This window comes from Solanum dulcamara, chromosome 2 (assembly GCF_947179165.1).
Source record: "Solanum dulcamara chromosome 2, daSolDulc1.2, whole genome shotgun sequence".
In the NCBI taxonomy this organism is placed as follows: Eukaryota; Viridiplantae; Streptophyta; class Magnoliopsida; order Solanales; family Solanaceae; genus Solanum; species Solanum dulcamara.
The window spans coordinates 74,245,272-74,267,728 of NC_077238.1; the positions used below are offsets into that span (position 1 = coordinate 74,245,272).

The 22,457-nt window shown below is 35.3% G+C and overlaps 1 long non-coding RNA gene across 1 annotated transcript; it reads right to left on the reverse strand.

Moving 5' to 3' along the window:
• Window positions 1-567: 567 nt before the first annotated feature.
• Window positions 568-14,694, reverse strand: LOC129880726 (uncharacterized). Its single transcript, XR_008765484.1, has 6 exons — window positions 14,571-14,694; window positions 14,426-14,490; window positions 13,066-13,277; window positions 12,743-12,891; window positions 1,754-1,831; window positions 568-1,041 (listed from the first exon to the last, which is right to left on the reverse strand). It is a non-coding gene; the product is annotated as an uncharacterized LOC129880726 (long non-coding RNA).
• Window positions 14,695-22,457: the final 7,763 nt, after the last annotated feature.

The window sequence follows — 22,457 nt, forward strand, 5'->3', positions numbered from 1 at the left end:
TTTATTTGATTTTTCACTTATTTTGATATTCATTCGAAATTAACTTATTTTAAATACAAGGCATTTGAAATTAAATTTGAAATCAAATCAAAAGGAAAGACAAAGAAAATAAAAAGTGTAAATAAAATCAATACAAAAATAAAAGAGAAAAGATAATGGATGAAGGTAAAAAATTTAAAAAGTTTAAATGCAAGGAATATTTTTTAAAAAATTACATGTATTAATTAATTTAAATACAAGATGAAGAAAATAAAAAGATTTTATAATTTTTTTTTTAAAAAACTTAAAAAATATATATTTGCTGGCGTGGCAGCGCGTGTGTAAAACACAACCAATTTACTTGGTTGAAGGTGACATGTCAGCACAGAAGGTGCACAAAAATGTGAAAAAATGAGTTCGAAAGTAATAGGACCCTAGTTAAGCTAGGATATTTTGCTGAGATTTCGATCATAGTTCAGAGGTACTTATGCATTATCCCTTAAAATTATATAGGTGTATAATAGAAATGGAAGCTCAAACGATACCAACAAGATTACTCAACAACAAAGACCGATTGCAACTGGTTTCAGGTGTTTTAATTAGCTATTTGTTAATTAACAAATCGACCTCCTATCTAAACTCACTGATAATGTCTTTTAATTTTATAAAATTTATGTTGTTATCTCCTAAATTTACATCACCAGGATCCTAACTACTGTCATGACCCAAAATGGGCCATGAGTGACACCTACACTTAACCTCCTAAGTGAGAGAACCAACAATACAAACTCCAACTAATAAATATATCAATAACGCGAAAGCTCAAATAAATACGTTTTTCCCAAAATCTGAAAGTCATCACATGAAGGACATCTAAATTCTAAAACTAAGTCTGAAAATATCAACACCAGAATAAACAATTAACATAGTGTGTCCGAAAACTAAGGACACCATGCCATGACAAGAGATTCCATCGCCAGCTAGAAGGATAGCTCACCCTGCAATCCGATGAACCGGAGACTAACTAGAGCTGAGGTCGAGTCGGAGCCGATGGAAGACTCGCTGCACTCCACAAATAAAACAAAGAAAGATACAAGTAGGGGTCAGTACAGGACAACATGTACTGAGTAGGTATCATCGGCCGACTCAAAATAGGAATCAATATGCAATAAGTAATAGTGGGAAATCAACCGTAGCACTTAACAGGTAGCAACCAACAAGATCAAGATCAAGTGACAACACAATGAACAATTTCATAACCAATCAACAATATTAAGATCACACATGAGGACTCAAGACTCCACATCACACTTTTTTGGAAAATGAGTTATTGGAGATTGAGTAGTATTAAGTCATTTTAATTTTTTTCCTTTAATATTACCATGCCGGAACGTGACACCCGATCCAAATATATACCGTGTCAGAACGTAAAACTCGATCCAAATATACCGTGTCGGAATGTGAAACCCCATCCAAATATACCGTGTCGGAACGTGACACACGATCCAAATATAATTAATTTATCATTTTTCATGATTACATTCTACTTCATTAACAATATTTCATCAAGCCTTCTTTATTCAAGGCACCATTTTTGATAGGGCAAGTTCAAGATTATGAATTTTATGACCTCGGAATTTCAGACCAATCACAACAACATATCAACCATCCAAACCACAAAAATTAAATGCATAGTAAACTTCACACATTACTCAATGAATATCAATCACTATTAAGAGTCTATCTATGATATAGAATAAAAACCATAACCTACCTCAATCGAAGAACCCAAGTCAAGCAAGCTAATTCACCGATGATTTCCCTTTCTTCGATGCCTTAAAACGTTCCCTATCTAACAAGTAAACAATATCCGTAAGTAAATGAGTCCGTAGACACCCATATTACTATATGTCTAGCTTAGACCCAAAAACTCACCTAAATCTATAATTAATTTCCTAAATTTTAAGTCTAGAATTAAGTCTTAATTCTTCTAAAAAACATAAATCTAATAATATTCACATAATACAATACAAAGATTACAGGTAATATTACTTCAAAAATATAAATATATACAAACATTTTTGTATAAAATTAATCTTCTAACTATACTGAATTCAACCTATTGTCCTTAATGATTTACTAAAAGGTACCTTTATATATAAGACAAATTTAGAACTTACTGAAAAATAAGAGACTACCAAAAATACAAGTTTAGAAATATTATTGGTTGATGGAAAGTGTATCTCTATGTTAAGCTTGTAGAATCAGTAGTACTAGTCTACTGTATCATCATCTAGAAACTAAAGGCGAATCTCCTTTACATATTTTCTTAATAACAAGTTTGGTCACTGTTTTGTCGTTTAGAAGGAAAAAAATATAGCATCTGACACATACACTAACGAGATCAAATTGCTGCAATTGTTTATGAAGCTAACAATCTAATACGCATTCAGATGATAAAAACAATTCGAAGCACTTACCTCACGCAGCGTGCTCTCGTCTCAATGCTGCAGGTACTATCTCTCTTTGTTTTTTTTTTCTTTTAATTAATTAGGGCAACTAATCATGAATTAATAAATAACTAAAGCTAAACCCCACTAATATATTTTTATATGTATTGAACAAGTGGTACATGGTATTAAATAAATTACCACTTTAACCCATTAATTTAATTAGTTATTTAAATTCATCCCTCAACTAAATAATCATAGTTATTGAAAAGTCCAAAATACCCATTAAAAATTTACGGATGAGTCTTTTATGAAATAAAAAATTCTAGTTCTCAAAACGATAGAAAACAAGTGCAGCACCAATAAATCCATGAGAGATTATTTGTAAAAGGGCTCTCTAATGGGTCGTTACAACTATCTTTCTGTTGAAGAGGCCTACTTAAAACTGATTTCTCAGTACATTTTATATAAAGGCCTAAGCAAAATTTTAACTTGAATAAAATTATTTGATTTCCTAAACTCTATCCTATCTAGGTAAGAAAAGAAATGGTTGCCATGCTTTCTTGGCTATTTCTTATCTAAATAACCTTATATGCAAGTATTGTTGCTGCTAATGATACTTTGTTTCCAAATCAATTCCTTGATAACGACGAGACTTTAGTTTCGTCCAACCAAAAATTTGAAATAGGATTTTTTGGTTCTATTTAATTGTTTTGATGCAAGAGGTACCTGTTCTATTAGAATGTTTTGATGCAAGAGGTACCTGGATTGTGGTACAAGAATATAAGGCCCAATGTAGTTTGGGTTGGTAATAGATTGAATCCAGTTGGATGTGGTGCAATACTTGTACTCAATAAAGAATGATTCTTTTTTCTCCATGATTTTATAGGAACAATCGTATGAATTTATAATCCAAACCAGATTGTTTCCAGACCAGTTTTGCAACTCTGGAATAGTCCATAAGATTGTTCTTATAAAATCTTGAAGAAAAATGTATCCTTCTTTCTTGAGTATAAGTGTTGTTCCACATCCAAGTGGATCCAGTCTATTATCGACCTATATTACACTGAACCTTATATTCTTGTACCACAATCACATGTACCTCTTGAATCTAAACATTCTCATAGAACAAAAAAATTATATTCCAAATCTTTGATTGGACAATACTAAGGTCTCGCAGTCTAAGGAATTGATTCAGGAACAAATTATCATTATCAACAACAACCTTGCATATGAGGTATGGAGATAAGAAAGAGCCCAGAAAGCATGACAACTATTTCTTTCTTAGACAGAAGAGAGTTTAAAAAATTAAATGTTTTTATTTAAGCTAAGGTTTTTGTTCTATAAATGCAACTACAATTACTAGAAACAAGCCAAGTAGAACAAATGTGAAAATAGAAACATTCCAATAGAAAGGTGAAAACAAAAAGTTAATAAAACAGTCATTCACAAGATAGAAACACAATTTACAACATGCATTTAAGTTGTAAGTCTTTAATTTCATAATAAAGATAGAAACACAATTTACAACATGCATTTAAGTTGTAAGTCTTTAATTTCATAATAGGGGTATTAAACTAGTCTAACATTCCCTCATCGTCTCCATATAATACACATTTGTATCCTACATCTTCTAAATTAATAGAACATATTCTCCAATTTTAATCAGTTAGTTACTTCATTATTCCCAAAGACATATTATTTGAATGACATTACAATTATAGTTGTTAGCACCATATTTAAGGATAGAAATCGAGATAATATTCTAAATAAATTCTGTATGAGCTGCACAATCACAACTAGCTTAAAAACAAACATGATTCAATACTTAAAATAGATGTAAATTTCAAAAACAATTAAGACTGGAAATTAAATATAATCAGGCTCCTTAGCTATAGTTTGCTTAATTATGATTCACAGCTACATGTTATAATGAGGATAGAGGCGAGCGAGATTGGAAGAGGTAGGAAAGAGGTGAGCGAGATTGGAAGAGGTAGGAAAGAGGTGAGTGAGATTTGGGAGATAGAGGAGAGAGATACAACCGATTTATATATCTGATCAATACTTGTATCATGAATACAGTTAATACAATTGATTTGTATAAAAAGGGAAAAATTACCACAACTTATTTTACCATATTCTCTAAAATTGCCTACCATTTGAAAAAATTACAAAAATCCGTACTTTCTCCTAATCAGATACATCACTTTATGCGATATATCGGAATGTTAGATACATCACTTATGAGATGTATCGGTCAGTTATATCACTTTACGTGATGTATCGATCAGATACATCACTTTATATGATGTATCGGGACGTCGTCGGATACATCACTTTGCACAATGTATAGGTCGGATAAATTATTTTACGCGATGTATCGGTCGGATATATTACTTTAAGTGATGTATCAAGACGTTTTGGGATATATCTGGATTCCACCAAATTTAAGGTATTTTTGTAATTTTAAAAAGAGTAGAGATAGGAATGTAATTAATTAGATCTTAACACTATGAGATTTTTGTGTAATTCTTCCATAAAAAAATTAGCCACTAGCCAAACTTTTCACAGTTAATGCCAAAAAAGTGATTCCTAAATTGCTTATTGTTTTTTTTAAACAAAAATGTCCCGTGCTTTAAAATTAGGCATAAAATTATGCAGAGATTATGCAAATTCCATAGTGTTAAGAGCTGATTAAATCCTATTTCTACTTTTTTTAAATTACAAAAATCTCTTTAATTTTGTGGAATCCGTATATATTCCAAAAACACCCTGATACATCACGTGTCGGTTACGAATACATTCCTCAACATCCCGATACATCATGACTCGATTCCAGATACATCATTCAACCTCCCGATATGTCATGTACGTCACGATGCATCGCGTAAAGTGATGTATCCAAAAATAGAAGAGAGTCAGGATTTTTGTAATATTTTCAAATGGTAAAAAAAATTAAAGAATATGATAAAAATAAATTGTTTATTTAGATAATTTTCCTAAAATTATTGTCGTGTATTTGGGAAAAGGAAAAAGAATCCCAGTTGGATATTTGCAAAATCTTTGAGAAGTATAGAAGAAAAATGGTCAATTTAAAGAAAGTCTTTTTAACTGTTAACCAAACTTCCCTTAATCCTCAAACATATTTATATCTTATACCAAACAAAAATGAATTTCTCAATCAATTTACATTAGAAGAAAAGGATAAATAATTTTGAAATAAAATAAACAAATCAAGATTTAATGAGGCATGCTTCTTGGTAAATTAAAATTATACAGGTGTATATCAGCTGATAATATCTTTTAATTTTCTAAAGTTTATGTCGTTATCTCCTAAATTTACATCACCAGGAACCTAACTACCTTTCTCTTGAAGAGGCCTACTTAAAACCGATCTCTCAGTACATTTCTATATAAAGGCCTAAGCAAAATTTTAACTTGAATAAAAGTATTTGATTTCCTAAACTCTATCCTATCTAGGTAAGAAAAGAAATGGTTGCCATGCTTTCTTGGCTATTTCTTATCTAAATAACCTTATATGCAAGTATTGTTGCTGCTAATGATACTTTGTTCCCAAATCAATTCCTCGACAATGACGAGACATTAGTTTCGTCCAACCAAAAATTTAAAATAGGATTTTTATGGTTCTATTAGAAATGTTTTGATGCAAGAGGTATCTGGGATTGTGGTACAAGAATATAAGGCCCAATGTAGTTTGGGTTGGTAATAGATTGAATCCAGTTGGATGTGCTGCAACATTTGTACTCAATAAAGAATGATTCTTTTTTCTCCATGATTTTATAGGAACAATTGTATGAATTGATAATCCAAACTAGATCGTTTCCAGACCAGCTCTGCAACTCCAGAACAATCAGATTTGGATTATAAATCCATACGATTAAAATCTTGAAGAAAAATGTATCCTTCTTTCTCGAGTATAAGTGTTGTTCCACATCCAAGTGGATCCAGTCTATTATCGACCTATATTACACTGAACCTTATATTCTTGTACCACAATCACATGTACCTCTTGAATCTAAACATTCTAATAGAACAAAAAAAATTCTATTTCAAATTTTTGGTTGAACAAAACTAAGTCTCATAGTCTAAGAAATTAATTCAGGAACAAAGTATCATTAGCAACAACCACCTTGCATATGAGGTATGGAGATAAGAAATAACCCAGTAACCATAACAATTATATTTCTTTCTTTCTTAGATTTGAGAGAGTTTAGAAAATCAAATGTTTTAATTTAAGCTAAGAATTGTGCTTAATATTTTACATGAAGAAGTAGTGAGAGTGTGGTGTTAAGTAGGCCTCTTTAAGAAAGAAGTGGTTAAGAGCCCGATGATGTAAATTTAGGAGACAATGGCGGAAAATTTAGAAATGAAAACATACTAAATAGTTGATTTAGATAGAAGGGTGATTTGTTAATTCACAAGGAGCTAATTTTTCTTAACAACCTCACTTCGGTACACATGCCTTCCCAAATTTTGCTCCTATCATTAATTATGTATACAGTAAAAAATAAGTAACATGCAACACATTTTATTTAGTACAATAAAGTGATTTCTAAAATAAAATTCAAGGTTAAGAAACCTACTATTTAACGACTGAGATGATTTCGATGTTTTAAATAAAATTCCAATAAGACTAGATGATAATGTTAATATGAGCACATATTTTGGGAGTAGTATTGAAAACCGAGTTGGGTAAGAGTTTAATTGACTCAAACCCAGAACTACGTAGTCAGCGTAGGATGGAGGCTATGCCTCTTAAGTCCCAAAAGAAGACTTTGATGATTGGATCCAAGATGGTGATGTCCTTTACTCTGGAAAGGTATTAGATAGATGTGGCAACGACATCGCTTTTTTGTATCATCACTAGCTCATAAGTGATGGTTGTCGGTTAGAGAAACTCCCAACTAAGTAAACATTGCTTATTATTATTATTATTTTTAAACTTGCATTACATATTGATGTTGAGATGATGTTGAGTTATGAGACGAGTCTTCCTGAGAGGAATTTCTTGATATCTATCCTTACTTTCCTGTCATTTTATATATTCGTACATTCCATGTACTGACGTCATTCGACCTGCATCGTTTTATGATGCAGATATAGGTGTTCTAGATCCTTAACAGGCGCATCATTAAAGATCATTACTTTCCATCTATTTGGTGAGTCCTTCTTGTATTCGGAGGAACTTTTAATCCTTTTTTATTGTTGAGTATTATGTTTCTTTTGAGGTAGCCATGGACATGTCATTGGCATCGTCTGATAGTGTTAGAGGTTTCATAGACAGAGTTTGATGATGTAATTGGAGTAGGAGCCCATTTGGATGGGCTTAAAAAAGTGACTTTTATGTATGAAGTGCTTTTAGAACTTTTAAGTGCTGAAAGTTATTTTTATAAATAAATAGTTGAGTGTTTGGATAAAAGTGCTTATGCTGAAAATAAGTTGTTGATGTGTTTGGCAAATAAGCGTTGTTAAGCACTTATTTTCTATCAAAATGACTAAAATTTCTTTAAAGTTGTTAACACCATAATAAAGTTGATTCAATCGACGGAGGAAGCAGTAGCAACAACAATGGTGGTTTCTCGTTGAACCACCACCTTTCAAATGCCAGATTAGTACTCTTTGCTTTCATTGCCTTGGATGGAATCACATTTGCCCGCCGCCGTTATCTAGTTAAAAAATTCAAAAAATAACCGGCTGAATTTTTCAAAGCTAAAAGAAAATTGCGTTATCACAATTTTTACGTTTTTCTCACTCATTGAAATTAGTTCAAAGATTATAGTATTTGTTTGTAAATGAAAGCTCTCAAACAAAGTCAGACTTCATCGTCTTCAAATTCACCTTCACCGTCTTCATCTTACTATCTATCTCTCCCTAAAACTGCTCGAAAACTCAGCAACATTAGGAAAAGTTAATTAGAGTATCAAATAATAGAAATGCAAAACAAAAAAATGAAGATATGCAGGGCTTTAGCTGAGAGAGTACTTTGGAAATTAAAATAAAATATAAGGGATATAAAAGTCATTTCCATGGTCAACGAAAATGGTTTAAGCCCTCCAAAAAAAGTTAGGATTTTCAACTTTTTCATTTTGGGTGACTTTAAGAACTTTATGGCTTAAATTTAGCATTTAAGTTGATAGCCAAACACCACAATAAGCTAAAAAGGGCATATCAAACCAACTTATAAGCCCATCCAAACGGGCTCTAGTTCTCCTTTGAAACTACTTCTTCCAAGGATTTTTCTTTCATTTAATGTTGATGATGGCGAGCCCACATAAGTATTCTTAATTTCACTTAAGTCTTCCGCTGGTGAACAAATGAGCGATGAGACCAAGTGGTTCTCTCAGAGGCCAGAGATAGTTTCTAAGTATCAGCCACACCTAGGGTACCCTCTCAGAGTTTGACAATAATCATATGCATTGTTCTCACTTCTGCCTTGCACATTATAATCATATCATCTGCAAATGCTAAATGATTCACTTTGAGACTACCTCTTGGCATTCCAAACCTCTTAAAGTCTTTCTTCTCCATAAGATCATTTAGGGATCGAAACATAACTTCAACTACCAATATAAACAGGGTAGGTGAGAGAGGATCACCCTTTTTAAGTCCTCTAGAAGATTTAAAGAATCCCTTTGGTTGTCCATTTAGTATAATCAAGTACCAGTTGTTACTGATTAGTCTAAACACCATATGAATAATCCTTTCCCCTAAACCAATTCTTCTTAATACCTTAGTCGTGAATATCCATTCTACCTTGTCATAAGCTTTCATCATATCCAGTTTTATAACTAGATTTGGTGGCTTTCCTCTCTTTCTGATTTCAGCAATGATTTCTTGCACTAATAGCACATTCTCTGCTAGAATCCTTCCTTTCACAGATCCTGTTTATTCCGGAGAAATAATCTTAGGTAACACTGCCTTAAGTCGTTCATGAATAATTCTTGAAAATATTTTATTCACAAAATTACTTAAAGAGATAGGTCTAATATTTGAGAAAGTATTCACATTAACTTTATTAGGAATGAGCACTAAATTCATATGGGTTATAAGCCTCGGCAGCTCTGCCCCTCCAAAGAAAGCCCTGACCATACTGTAAATGTCCTCTCCAGTGATGTCTCATGTTTGCTGATAGAAAGCACTTGTCATTCCATCTGGCCCTCCTACATTATCCTTATTTAGTCTCATAACTGCCTCTTTGACTTCATCTACTGAAGGCATTCCCTGAATTTGCTCTTTTTCTTCCTCACTAATCACGACTAGTAGTTCATTCGGCATTTCAAAGTCATCCCTATCTTCTTGTTTTGTAAACTACTTTATGTAGAACTCTTCAGCTGCCTTTGTAATGTATTCTTGATCCTGTAACCATTCCCCATCATCATTCTAAATTTTGTTCACTCTAAGTCTGTTCCTTCTCCCCTTGACTATTGTAGGGAAGAACTTTGTGTTTCTCTCCCCGTCTTTGAACCATTCCATTCCTACTTTCTTTCTCCAAAATTCCTCTTCCCTAGAAAGTTGATTTTTAAGCTCCGCTTGAGTTTTGTGAAGCTTTTCCCTGTTGGTTTCTGACGGGTCTATCTCAAATTGAGTTTCCTGAAATTTAATGACTTCCTCCAAAGTGGTTATCTCCTGAAATATATTCCCAAAAGTATCTTTACTCTATTTGGCTAAAGCTTTCTTTCTTTTTAGCTTATGATGGAATAAGATAAAAGGATCCCCTTCAAAATATGCTTTTCAGTGTTGTTTTACCACTTCCTTAAAAGAACTTTCTCTTAAACAAAATGTAAGAAATTTAAACGGTCTCACTATTATCTCCTTAGTGATTTTGAAGGTAATTAGAAGAGGTGTATGATCAAATCCTCTTCTCACTAAGTGCTCCAACTCCAGTACTGGGATGAGATCTTGTAATTTGTCATTGACCATCACCCTATATAGCCTTTTAAAAATATACTCTGCACTTGTTCTACCATTCCACCAAGTGTATTTACCTCCTTTAAATCCCTTATCCTCAAGATTACACATTAATATAATGATTGAAGTCCATGACTTTCCTTTCGAATACTGATAGAACCCCTAGATTCTCCTCTTCATTGCTTATTACATTGAAATCTCCCCCTATCAAACAAGGGGCATTGATACTATCTGCCAACTCCTCCATGGATTCCCATAACCTTTGTGTTTCACCTTGTGTACATTTAGCATATATAATTGATACCACCACTTTTGTGCTCAACCCTTGGTTCTGAAGTTTGAGTGTTAGCAATTGCTCTTCATCTCTTTCTATAGAGCATTCCAGTTCTTCATCAATGAATGCCCAAATTTTGCCATTCACATTTGCGACTCCATGCTTCATCCCTAGCTTCCTTCTGAAAATCTCTTGTTCTTGCTTCTCCTCAAACGGTTCTGAAAGACCCACAAAGTAAAGTTGGTTTCTTTTATGAAGATTAATAAGCCTAATAAACGCCTTTTGAGTGTTTACTGATCTAATATTCCAACTTTAAGCTCTCATTGATATTTAATATTTTTGATAATCATTCTCTTAGACCTTGAAGAAGCTTGTGCCGCATTGAGCTCTCTTCCCCCTTGCTTCTTTGGATTGGTATGTGATCCTTTTAGCCTACTTATTTGTTTAGGGGATAAATCCCCTTCTATGGCTACCTTCTATATGTTTTGTGACATATCTTCCTTTTCATTACTCAACCCTGTTGATTCAATACATCCCTTCTGATTATTCTTATGGATTGCTAGGGGCATTACTTCCTCATTACTTGGTTCATAAATCACCATGGTTCTAGCCTTTTCCTCTTCTTCATTGATTTTTCCCTCTTTTACATCTTGTTCTTCTTTATTTTGTTTTGTATCAACTTCCCCTTTCTCTTGTTCCTCAGCAATTATCTCCTTGTCATTTTGGTTTTCTGGTTGTGTATCAGTTTGCCTTGTATTAGATTCCCCTTCCTCTTGTTCCTTTACAATTATCACATCCTACCTCTCTTCTTGTCTCCCAAAATTTCTTGTTACCCATTCTTTCGTGCTTCTGTCAAACTTATTTGTACTATCAGTTTCCTCATGCTATTCTTTCTCTTCTCTCAATGCAGCAAATGAATTGTCATCTTGTACATCCTTCCTCCTTTCTAAATGCCTATATTTATCCCTCTTATATTTGTTCCTACTCCGAACGATCCACTCCTGTTAGTTGTGTTTTGTTCCCACAACCTTTCCACTTGTCCACATTCTTCTTTCTTCCCCTTTCACTCCTTGCTTATTTTTGAATTCTTTTTCCTCCTGATTCTGCTATTCTTCAATCCTTGAATGATATAGTTTTAGATGGATTGCCCAATAACTGTGTTCGTCATGTCCTTGTAAACAACATTCCTTATAGTATTTGGACATGTAGTCCTATTGCACTTTGATCCACTTAAATTTTATGACCCCTATCTCATCATTTTCCTCCATTATTCTAACTCTTTTGTGGCTATTTCACAATCAGATCTACCTCTATATTGACTTTAGCAAAACTAGGTCTTGTTTGATTCCTTGTTGCCATGTCTACCATTAGTGGCTTACCTATTGCTACAGCTATAGAGAAAATTGCCTCCTTCGCAAAAAAGTTAGGTGGAAGATCTGAAAAGAATATCCATGCTACTCTTATCATTGTTTCAACATCTGGTTCAAACCACGGGTACCATTTTAGTGTTCTCATCTGCCAATAATTCTCTCTTACTTTTACATAGAATACTTATGTTGAAAGCAAATGCACATAATCCTCCAAACTTGTGAGTCTGGTTAAGATATGTCTTGTGTACAAAATGCCAATCATGCACTCACTTTTAATTCCATATTGACTCGGTATTGTTCTCCTCAACTCCATTATGTCATATTTACCATACGAGAATTTGCCAATAATGGCGAATTGTAGGTTTTCCTGAACGATAAGAGTTCTGACTTCTGATGCTTTCCAAGTACTATTTGGTTCTCCATGAATCATTACTACAGGCTTGGGGGGAACACTAATCTGTGCTGTGGTGGTCAATTTTGGTTTAAGAATATTGACAAATTAGGCATTATTTGGTTCTTTAGGTTTATTATTTTGTGGATTTGGATTATTTTTCAAATGTCAGGGTGGAAACTCCTCCAGTGGTGTATTCCCACCAGTAGTGGCTGCGGCCACTATGGCCTATTTAGCAAGGTTATAACTTACAACTCCTCAAGCCAAAACCCAGCAAACAGATCGAAAAATTTGCAGGGTAACAAATAAACATATGTAGACCTAGAGTTACATCGGAGAGACAACTAACCAGAGCGCTTAATGGGAGAATGAAAGTGTCAAACAACAATGTTGTTCTGTAGCGACTGTGCTCCACCATAAGAGCTCTGTCTGATCTGCAGCTCACGGTGATCCTTTGCACTCAGAAGTTCAGATCTGGATCTGGTATGTTGTTGTTGACTGAGAGCGCTAATAGGTTAGCAGGAGAACAGATAGCCAAAGCAGCTCAAGCAAACAATTCCAAATCTATGTCACGAAGTAAGTTGTTCTTTCGTATGTTTTGCCTCTGATGGATGATCTTCTTGTTGTAGACCTCATAAAGTTTAAGATGAAATAAAGAAGAATAAGAACTACCTGAGTAAAGAAGATGATCCCATTCACTGCCAACCGAACACCGGCCTGGTTTTTCTTAAAGCGATTCCACTTTTAATGGAGAATCTACAACTCTGTACATTAGCCGGAAATCCTGTCACCATCGTGTGGAAGGCGGAAAGCAGCAGAGCTATGCTGAGGAGTACGGTGGAGCCACCCTCCCTTCCATTACATAAATTTAGTCTTGAATATATCTAAGAAGATTGAGAAATTGACATTTTTAACAATCAATCAACATTAATAAGAAGCAATAGTAATATGATAAATAATAAAAACAATAATCAACTCTAATATGAATTTACTTCTAACTTTTAATCTTCTAAATTAATAGAACATACTCTCCAATTTGAATTATTCTTTGAATGACATTAAAAGTAGGGATGTTAGTATCATATTTAAGGATAGAAATCGAAATAACATTCTAAATAGATTTTGTATGAGCTGAATGTCAAGCCTTGAAACATGAGTCATGTTCTGATTTTAAAAAGTTAAAGCATGAAAGATTACTTGATAGATATATTGTTTAGTGTTTACTAGATTCACACAAGAAGAATATGAAAAAAATATTGTGCAAAGTAAAGAAAGTAGATTTCTCAATGCACGAAAGGAAGAAGATCTCAATTGTGATAAATTCTATAGTCATGATTTCTAAATCATTACCCTAGAAGCAAACACAACTCATACCAGTGATGTTACCTACTCAACAAATCAAGAAATCAGAGAATCTAAATAGATATCCCTTTCAATATTTTTAGAGAACAATTACACTTTATTTACCTTGGTGGAGCTTGAAAAAGCAACATCCTTTATAATATTATCAGTGAAGCGAAACAGAGCTTGACCCAAATTATAACAAAGCAAAAGCTAAAATTAACAATCAAGAAATCTGAATCAGTAAAAATATCTTAAAATATGCAGAAATTTGAAAGATAAAACATAGGTGGGGGATAAAAAAACGGAAGAAGTGACAAAATAGATTTTTCTTTCTAATTCTTTCCTTTAATTGTTTCAAAATTTTGCAACAAAAATTCTCAAAGAAACTTATTGAGGATTGAACAAACAACTGACTTGAAAATCTAGGGTAGCAAACATTTGTTATCTGAAAAAAGTTATTCTACCATTTTCCGCTATTATTCAGGCTAGGAACACCGAAGTAGTCAATTTTCTTTTGAGTGAACCAACAATTTTAGGTAAAATCATGATTTTATATGAAGAGCATCGATGCGGCAATTTTAGGTGAAGCCAAAAAAGAGAAAAAAATGATTTCTTATACATATAGGGTTTGGTAGAAAAGGGTGAAAATAATTAAAAAAAAAGTAAGGGGTGAAATTTTAATACCCACCAAAAGAGATCTTCAGAGCTGGGTAGGGTTCTAACCCTCTCACAAGTCTCACCAAAAGATCTCCACTGGATTACTCACCAACAAGACAAGCATCATCAGCTCACAGAAGTGGAAATGAAAGATAAAGAAAGCAAATCTCACTTACTTCTAGAATCTGAAACCATTTTCTTCAAGCTTCATGATCAGGACAAAGATTAAATATCCAGAGCAGGAGCAAACAAAGACGAGAGTTGGGAAGATCCAACAGATTCATCCATGCGGCGCCAAGGAGGAAGCTAGAAGAGAGAAAAAGAGTTGAAGGGATGGATTAGGAAACCCTATTTTATAGGTTTGATTACTTTTTGATTCCAGTTACTTTTGGACTGGATCCGATGTATAAAGTTTATTTTTCGTTTTGCTTATTGGACCGATAATTTTTGGGCTTGTCTTTGTTGAATTTTCGCATATTTCTGATAAATAAATGAACTATGAGTCCACAAAGTTAGCTTAGATTTTTTTTTTAAAAAAATACTCACCTATTATGTGAGAAATCTATGTATAGAAAGTATTTAGTACTCCCACTAGTTTATTTATGTGGCACTACATTTAAGAAATTAAACTTTTGAAACTTTGTGATTGAAATGACCCCTCCGATCATTATGGTAAACCATCCGAGAAAGAAATTGAGTAAGAAAAATTTTGGAATAGCGAGTTGAAAATTCTATGCTAGGCCAATCTTAGATTTTGAGCAAGATAAGGTCTAGGGAAATCCGGAAAAGGATTGGATAAAATGTCAAAGTGTGGGTTCGTTTTACAATTAGCTAAGACATTAAGGAGTCCGTAGGGATTTTTGAAAGTGAATTTGGGTTAGTAGAACTCCTTATATCAAACTTGGCGTGAAGGGGTTAGTTTGGAACGTTAAGGTTCGAGGGTGTGTTGCAAAATGAGGACCTTATGGAAGATTTCTGAGTTTCTGTCTCCATGCAAGCTAATATAGCGGGTGGGATCCCGCTATGGCGGGGCCACTATAGCGGGTTGGTGGCTGCTATAGCAGGTCAATTGCGAATTAATATAGAAAAGTCCAAAACCAACTCATTTTTGGGAAAAGAAATGGTGACCTAGGGCATTTTTCTTTAGTTTTCCACAAATTTCATTGGTAAAGGTAATTTAATTATTCACTAACTTACTATTTAATTCTTGGACCTTAGAATCTGTGGTGGTTATCTTAGGGTAGGGGTTTGACTTGAATTAATGATGGAAAAACCTTGATTTGGGTGCGATGATCATAGGAATGGCTTGGGGTTTAGGAATTGAGTATAATTCGGGCAGTTTTTTGGCCATTTTTCATTGATTTTGTATTGTATTATTATTTTAGATCGAGAACAAGCTAAAAGCTTCACAAAATGAGTCAAAGTTTGTGATCAGACTTCTACAGCAGTTTTTTTGACCCAGGTAGACAAGGTTTAACTGAATAGTTAGACATGTTTCCAATTGCATGATATTTTTATAGATTGACGAGAGGTTTCATGTTTACGCCTCCGGGCACAGAGTCTAGATGGTTAAATGTTCTTGTTTATTATTTTTAAGGTGGGAAATGATAATGACTAGGGGCGGTTCTTTAGTTCTTGATTGTTAACCTTGAGTTTTCTTGTTGAGGTGGTTTGGTGGTAATTATAAGGTTAAATATTATGAAATTGCTGGGTTATAGCCATTTTTGAGATTTATGGTAATCAAGGGAAATAAAATGAACGAAAAGAGTACTAATTCATGGGATTAGATAGGTAATTTTTGGGAACGAATGTGTACTCATAATGGGGTTTAATATTGGCTATTGATATTGTAACACCCCAAATTTTTTCACTAAGATTCGGACCATTCTTCGTGTACGTATAAGATCATACTCGATGATTTTAAAGTGCATGCATGAGTTAGAAGCAATTCCTAAGTAATTTAAGGGTATTATATGTGATTTACGGTCACAAGGGATCCCTAAAACCAAGCCAAGTCCAAAGAATTCGTCTCGGCCAAGTTTTCAAATAAGTTCGTATAAGGGTCAACTTCCAATGACCATATCTCTTTGAATATAATGAACTGAGTATCCCATGACCTATCCAATTAAAGGTCTTTCAGTCTTCTTTCCAACGCCACTAAGATTTTAATTTTTGGAGTGTGAAGTCAAAAGTTATGGCTAATTTATGACAGACTATCACTGCAGGAATTTTACGCCTGGACCATCACTGCAGGAATTTCAAGCCTGGCGCTCCAGTGGCGCCCGACGCCACTATAGAGCCAGAAACTAGCCTCAGTAGTTTGGTCCTTGGCGCGATGCGCCACTAAAGCACCTGCAGGGTTTTTAAGCCTATTTTCTAGATTTTAGAAATTTCAGGCTTGGCGCTGCAGTGGCGCGGCGCGCCACTATAGCGCCAGAAGGGTTTTAGCCCATTTTTCCAGATTTTGATGAAAGGCAATTTGGTCATTTTCTCGAAACATATATACACTAACTTGGAATGTTTTAGATCATTTTTTTTCAGTTTTTTGCCTCTCTACAAAGCCCTAATCTTCATCCTCTTCTCTCTCAATCCATCTCCAACAAGAATTGCCCTCAAAAAATTCAAGGATTCAAGCTTTCCATTGAAGACCTAACAATAAGGTTTCTTCAAAATCTACTCTAAGGTATGTAAGGCTACTCAAAGCATGGGTTGAATCCACCCATGTGCCCTACATCTTCTTTGAGATTGAATGTTCATAAGAATGGAGTTTCTTGGTGGATTTATGTCCAAATGAGTCTTTTTCATCTATTAACTTAATTTTTGTTATGTTGATATTGTTGAGTCACGAAATTGATAAATGCTTATGTTGATGTGAGTTGGTTGATAGGAATTGTTATACAAATTTTTTCTGTCTAAGAGTCGGTTGATATGAGTTGTTGAATATAATTTGTTAAAAACTTAAATATGTTGATTACCTCAAATTGTGGATCTAGAGTCTTGGAGTCTTGATGAGTCCCCAAAAGATTTGTAAAATGAACGAGGGAATGATTGGATAGGATTAAATTCCACCATAAATGCATAGTTAACTACTCTTGAAAGATGTGATTGGATTGATTGGATGGTATGATTGGTGGAGATGTTGATTGCGATAAAATTGATGAATTGACAAGGGTCCAAATAAGACTCGTTGATCTGATTAGATTGAGTTGATTGTATAGATTTTTATGAGCATTGATTCTTAGAAGGAGTATCGAGCACCGAATTAGGTAAAAGTAAGTAATAACTCGAATCCAATAACTACGTCGCCAAATGCAGGAGGGGATTTGACTATTAAAGTAGGATATTTCCCAAATTATTGTCTTGACATGATAGGACTTGATTGGTTATGGATCCATGATTGGTTGATTCGTTCATACCCTGGCAAAGTATGAACAGACGCGGCAACAACGTCGGCTTATTGTACTATCACTGGCTCATAAGTGATGGTTGTCGGATAAGAGAAACTCCCATATAGGTCTTGACAGTACTCTGAGTCGGATTGGGTTGTATTGTATGTGATTAGTCTTGTCTAATACATATTCTTATTTAGACTTAGGACACTTAGGTTGAGTTGTTCCTTCCTCTGAGTTGAGATTTCGAATTGATGTGATTCTTCCTTGATGTTTGTTTCATTCGGCCATTTTACATACTCGTACATTCCACGTACTGATGTCATTTGGCCTGCATCGTTTCATGATGCAAAAACAAGTACTAGAGGTAATCAACCTGCGCACCGTTGAAGATCTATTCGCTTCCAGCTAGTTGGTGAGTCCTCCCTGTTTTCGGAGGATACCGAAATTATCTTTTTAGCTTTGATTAGTTTTCTTTTATTTTGAATTGTGGTAGCCATGGAACTGTCATTAGCACCTCCTAGATTATTGATAGAGGCTTCATAGACTGTAGTGTGGATGTTGTTGATTTGTTTCGTTTTGACTATTTTTATTCTTACTAGTTGTTGATTGGATAAGTGGTTGGCCTTTGGCCTTAATTATGAATAGTATCATTGTGATTTGAGTCTTCTGCTAATAAAATGTGACTAAATGGAAGTGTGATTTGATCAAGTGGTTCACTTGAAGGCCAACAATGGTTTTCGAGTGCCGACCACGTCTAGGGTATCCTCTTGGGGCGTGAAAAACTTGGTATTAGAGCACAGAGTTCAAGGGTCATAGGGAGTTTATGAAGTTGTGTCTAGTAGAGTCTTGCTTATGGGTGTGTTGTGCACCACACTTATAATCAGGAGGCTATAAGACATTAAGAATTGTTTCACTTCTTTCATAGTATGAATTCATGTGATAGAGTTTAACTCTATAATGGTTCTTTTCTAATTCGTGCATTTACACGTTGGAGACAATGCCTCCAAAATGTACCGTAAGTCAGAGGAACGCCATCCACACAGAGGTACCACAGACAGAGATGCCCCCTCCAAGGACTAGGGTCCGACCTGTAAGATATATTGAGGCACCTCAAATGCCTACTACTCAACCTATATAACCTTTGGAGGCAGATTTCCAAGGAGCGATTGCTATGCTCACTCAATTAGTGGCTGCCCGCAATGGTAACCAGAGTTCGCCAACTCTTAGCTCTAGTTCTCAAGAGCCGTCTGCTGCCACGAGGATTAGAGATTTTCTGAGAATGAATCCGCAGGTGTTCACGGGTTCCAAGGTTGATGAAGATCCCCAAAATTTCATTGATGAGATGTGGAAGATCCTGAAAGCGATGCACGCTACAGAGATCAAGGGGGTTGATTTGGTGTCTTTTCAGCTCAAAGATATGGCAAATATCTGGTATAACTAGTAGGAAGAAATTAGAGGTAATGATGCGGTTCCTGCCATTTGGGATGAGTTTGAGAGGGCATTCCTTGATCACTTCTTTCCCAAAGAACTGAGGGAAGCGAAAGTAGAAGAGTTTATAAATTTAAAACAAGAGGATATGACAGTTAAGGAGTATAGTCTAAATTTCATCCAGCTGTCCAGATATGCTCCAGAGATGATCCTAGATATGAGGTCAAGGATAAGAAAATTTGTCTCCAGATTAGGAAGACATGTGAAGAAGGAGTGCAAAGCAGCATTATTGATCTCTGACATGGATAATTCCAGATTAATGGTATATGATTAGTAGGTAGAGGATGAGAAGAGGAAAGACAAGAAAGAGCATTTGATCAAAAAGGCAAAATCAGCTGCACATGAGAGTGAGCAGAGGCAAATCAAGGGCAACAAGTCCTTCTTTTAGAAGAGGTCTTCCAACTATGCCCTATCTGTGGCAAATGCATCTGCGCCGCATAATAGGTATGATCGGTAGGGACAGAGTCATTAAAATTTTAAATCCCAGAGTTCTCAATCCCAGACTAGTATGGGTCAAGGTTAGAGGGGAAAACCACCATGCGGTAAGTGCGGTAAGCTCCACTTGGGAGAGTGCAGAGAGGGAAAGGTTAGTTGTTATAAATGCAGCCAAGTGGACCATTTTTAGAAGGAGTGTCTGACATGGGGAAACAGAGCCCAGTATTCTACCACCGCACCACCAACTAGAAGTAATCAGAGGGGCACTACTTTAGGTACGAGTGGAGGTACAAACCGTCTATATGCCATGGGTAGTCGCCAAGTTTAGGAGAACTCCCCAAATGTTGTGACGGGTATGATTCAAGTTTCTACTCTTGATTGTTATGTTTTGATGGACCCAGGTGCCACATTATCTTTTGTGTATCCTTATATGGCTAGTAAATTTAATAAAATTCTTGAATATCTTCTTGAGCCTTTCAGTGTGGCTACTTCTGTCGGTGATTCTATCTTAGCTGAGAGAGTCTATAGAGATTGTACCGTGTCAATCTATCACAGGGATACCCTAGCTGACTTAGTTGAGTTGGATATGGTTGATTTTAATGTGATCCTTGGCATGGAATGGTTTTATGTCTGTTATGTCTCTATTGATGTAGGACTCAGATTGTTAAGTTCAAATTCCTGAATAAGGTTGTCATAGAGTGGAAAGGTAGTCCTGTCGTGCCTAAGGGTAAGTTTATTTCCTACTTAGGGCCAAAAAGTTAATCTCAAAAGGGTGTATTTATCACATCGTCTCAGTGAAAGATGATAATATTGAGTCTCCATCCCTTGAGTTGGTTCCGATTGTCAACGAGCTCCCTGAAGTCTTTCCTGAAGATCTGCTCGGAGTCCCTCTTGATAGGGAGATCCGACTTTGGGATTGATGTCCTTCCTGATACACAACCTATCTCTATCCTTCTATATAGAATGGCTCCTACTGAGTTGAAAGAGTTGAAAGAACAATTGAAGGATTTATTAGACAAAGGATTTATTAGGCCGAGTGTCTCACCTTGGGGTGCTCCTGTCCTATTCGTGCGAAAGAAGGATGGGTCCCTTAGAATGTGTATTGATTACATACAACTAAACAAGGTCACCATAAAGAACAAATACCCTCTCCCCAGAATAGATAATTTATTTGACCAACTTTAGGGTGTCATTTGTTTCTCAAAGATAGACCTAAGATCGGGTTACCATCATTTGAAGGTGAGGGAGTGTGATCTCCCAAAGACAGATTTTTGAACCGGTTATGGCCATTTTGAGTTCTTGGTTATGTCCTTTGGGTTGACTAATGCCCCTACAACTTTTATGGATCTCATGAATCGAGTATTTAAGCCATATCTTGATATGTTTGTGATTGTCGTCATTGATGATATTTTAGTTTACTCCAAGAATGAGGAGGAGCACGCCTATCATCTTAGAGTCGTCTTGCAAACTCTAAAAGACCAGGTATTATAGGCAAAGTTCTCCAAATGTGAATTTTGGCTTGCATAAGTGGCTTTCCTAGGCTATATTATATCTGGAGATAGTATTCAGGTTGATACTCAAAAGATTGAGATAGTGAAAAATTGGCCCAGACCCACATCCCCAACAGATATAAGAAGCTTCTTGGGTTTGGCTGGCTATTATCGAAGGTTTGTAGAGGGATTCTCATCCAATTATCACTATTGACCAAGCTGACCTAAAAGAAGGCTAAGTTCCAATGGTCTGATGCTTGCGAGAAAAGTTTCCATAAATTGAAGACTAAGCTGACTACTGCTCCTGTTTTGACCTTGCCCAATGGAACAGAGGATTTTGAAATCTATTGTGATGTGTCTAGAGTTGGTTTGGGATGTGTGTTGATGCATAGGGGAAAAGTGATAGCCTATGCTTCAAGACAGCTTAAGATACATGAGAAACATTACCCAACTCATGACCTTGAGTTGGCAGCTGTTGTATTTGCTTTTAAAATTTGGCGCTACTACTTGTATGGAGTGCACGTTGATGTGTTCACCAATCATAAGAGTTTGCAATACGTCTTTAGCCAGAAAAAACTCAACCTGAGGCAAAGGAGATGACTCAAGCTACTCAAGGATTATGATATGAGCATTCTCTACCATCCAGGTAAAGCTAATGTTGTTGCTGATGCTCTTAGCAGGTTATCTATGGGTAGCACTGCCCATATAGAGGAGGGAAGGAAAGAATTGGCTAAAGAGGTGCATAGATTAGCTCAATTGGGAGTTCAGCTTGAAGAGAATAATGAAGGTGGAGTTAATATTTAGAATGGGTCTGCATCCTCACTCATGGCAGAGGTAAAAGAGAAGCAAGACCAAGATCCCATCCTCCTTCAGTTGAAAGAGGCTGTTCACAAACAAAAGGTGATAGTTTTCTCCAAAGGGGAAGATGGTGTGTTGAGGTACCAGAATAGATTGTGTGTTCCGGATGTTGATGATGTTCGAGAAAGGATTATGGCTGAAGTGCATAGTTCCAGATACTCTATTCATCCTAGTTCTACAAAGATGTATCATGACTTGAGGAAAGTCTATTAGTGGAGTGGAATGAAGAGAGATATCGCTGAATTTGTTTCCAAGTGCCCGAATTGCCAACAGGTTAAAGTTGAGCATCAAAGGCCATATAGGTTAGTGCAAAATATAAAGATTTCAGAATGAAAGTGAGAGATGATCAATATGGACTTTATTATAGGTTTGTCGAGATCCCGAAAACAACATGATTTGA